Consider the following 3,182-nt stretch of genomic DNA (forward strand, 5'->3'; position numbering starts at 1 on the left):
TATATATATATATACATATATATGTGTGTGTGTTTGCGTGTTTGTCAATCTTTAAAGGCTAAAATGAGTCAGAGATAAAGCTGTTTTCACATTTCTTACTGGAATGTTAGAAATGTTCCCGCCCTGTGCTGAAAACATCCTTCTGAAATGACTTTCTGTTATCAGACCCACATCTGGACATATGCCATCAATGCATCCATAAGAAAAAACGTTTTTTTTTTTAGAAACCCGAAGGCAGAAAACCAGGCTTCCATAACTCAAAAATGACGTCATAAGAAAATAAATCTTATTTAAGGAGCTCCAGTGACCCCGCCTTCCCAAGGTGACCCACTATGAAGAAGCGGGTTCATTCTGGTTTCCTATCTATATTTGTTTTCCTCATAAATATATTTTCCATAAATGACAGTAAAAAAATCTGCTGATAGCAAATTTTTATTTTGTTAGCAGAGCGAACCTGATTATTTTATAATAATTCAGTGGACTCCAAAGCAGAAATATTTATTGATCCTAAAGGGAACTTAAATAATATAATACAATATAATACATATGTTTATAACCTTCCCTAGAATTTAACCCTGACCATAACCTTGAACAAAATCACTGAATTATTATAATATAAAGTAATGCTTTGTCAGGGCAACCACCCGAGTCAACGCATCGACCAGCGAGTTTTACTAAGTCATGTTAAAATGACCGTGATGGATCATTTTCATCTCAGTCTACAGTCTAACCTTTAGTAGGTAAACAACATCTGGATCACCAGAGGTGTCGAGTCACTAAGTATAAATACTTTATTATTGTAGCCTATTTCAGTATCTTTAATTTGCTTGAGCATTTATTTTTCTGAGGACTTAGATTATTGAACACAAATATCTATACTTACTTTCCACTCCTTGCTTCTGTAAAACTAGCTTGTTTCTCACTATACATATTAATAAAGACATGATGTAACAACTATAACAAAGCAGAATGGGGAAAAAGTCTGGAAAAAGCTTTGCTGAAAAAAACAAACAAACACTGAGAGTGAAATAAAGGATGACAGGGCTGGAAACAATTTTAGATCATAAATCAGATACAGAGAGATAAATTTCCCATCCATTCATGTTTTTGTTATTTTTCAAATTTTAATGTCAGTCGTTGGGTTCTATCTTCTTTTTAATGCTATTTGTAACTTTAATGCTGTAACTGCCAGAGCTCTAAAAAGTATTCAACTGCTTATGCAGGACTTCTGTTTAGTTCAATCTATATAACCTATTCTATGTTTTTAGGAGGGTTTGTGTGTTTGTCTGTCTGTTTATGGGTTAACTTAAAAGGTTATGGACGGATTTTAATAACATTTTTATCAGAGGAGTCTCTCATGCCAGGGAACAATCCGTTACATTTTGGTGATGATGCAGATCCTAACCTGGATACAGGAATGTTTTAAAGATTCTCTAACATTGTGAGATGGGATGTTTTGTGGAACAAGCAGTTCCCCACTAAACCACAGGGTGGCAGCAGAGAGTATTGACTCAGCGGACTCAAAAAGTCTGCTGGTATTTTACTGAAGGCAAAAACACAAGAAAAGGGAAAGTTGCTTGTTTTTTATTTGGATCAATTGGAAACTTATGAATGTATTTTATAGAAATCTTTTACCAGAGATGCGAATCATGCCAACGAAGAAGTCATTAAAATCTTATAATGATCGAGATCATTTGTGAGTTTTATCTATAGGTCTAAGTCACAATATGGGTCAGAATTTACTCTGAGTGCTTTTCTAGTTTTGTCTGAAACTATAATTTAGAACAAAACTAGAAAGAATCGGTAAATGTTATGTTTCCTCTTTCAACATAGTAAAGAAAACAGGAATATTTCCCTATTTTTTGTTTATACAGCTGCTCTTTTTAAAGAAGGGAGCTTATAAATTATGTGTCTTTTAAGATAAAAATTTTATTTTACTTTGGTATCTAAAAACAATGTGTTTAATCTGTATTTTTAGAAAATACATTTTTCCCACAAATATGAGGCCCATCACAGAAGGTACATTTAACTCTTACCTTTTGAACTGTAATAGCTCTAAACCAGGGGTAACCAATTAAAAATCAGCACGGTCCGAATAAAGAAAATCAACAACTAGTAAAGGTCCAGAGACATTTTTAATTATAATTCGTAACGGTAAAAACAATTTAACACTGAAATAAAAAGCAGGTTTTTATACATTCATGTTATACATTGAATTTTTAAATAAAAATATATAATTCTTTTTTTGAAGTAGAGAACAACAATCTTTCAGTTTGGCATATAGACAATTTTGTGATTCACACATTTTGTAAAACAGCTGAACTGTTTGAACAGACACACCTCATTGGTTAATTTGGATCACGTGCAGCCTGGAGCCGGACGCTCCGGAGGGCTTTACCGTATTAACAGGAGAAGCAGCGCAAGTAAAGTTAGAACTGTGTTAGAACAAATCAGAGAAATGTTTCAAAAACCTCAGACCTGGTTTTAATTATTCTACAAGCAGTTTAGAATAATCCAGTGCAGGTTTGATGTGTCTAGATGTCGTAGTTTTAGAACTAGACCACTTCTAGTGTGACTTGGACACTAAAAAAGTGTTAAAATCGATCTTTAATAAAAACCTTGGCTGCCAGAATATCCCAGCAGAAAACTGGATTCATCCTTCGGTTAAACTTCTTAGCCTGTAAACAAAAAAAAAAAAATAATTCAGCCTCTTTAAAAACTGGAACAGATTTTCATTTCAAAGTTTGTCTCAGTAATTATCTGTAAAGATAAACGTTCACATAAAAGAACTTTCTCTACTGGTTTCATTAGTATGAAATTTAACTCCATAATTAGGAAATAAAGTACAGCATAAATATAGAGCTAAAAGTGTTTACTGCTCCTCATAAACACTCAGCTTCTAAAAAGCAAGTTCAAATCATTCCTGGTCTGTTTACTTAAAATGTGCTAATATTCCATTTTCTAATGAAACAAACAAGGACAGGTTATAATAGCAGCATAATATGTTCTTTATTAGAAATATAATACATTCAAAGATTTCATTTATACAGCTGCAAATGGGCAGAAGTGCCTCAATACGGCATTAAGTCTGATTCACTTGTATTAAGGGAGTCAGACTCAATGGGAAAATCTCCCATTATGGCTAAATTAACAGCATTATGTAAATGCAAATTATAGTTAAA

The sequence above is a fragment of the Cyprinodon variegatus genome, unplaced genomic scaffold (genome assembly GCF_000732505.1).
Source record: "Cyprinodon variegatus isolate N-32 unplaced genomic scaffold, C_variegatus-1.0 Scaffold373, whole genome shotgun sequence".
NCBI classification, from domain to species: Eukaryota; Metazoa; Chordata; class Actinopteri; order Cyprinodontiformes; family Cyprinodontidae; genus Cyprinodon; species Cyprinodon variegatus.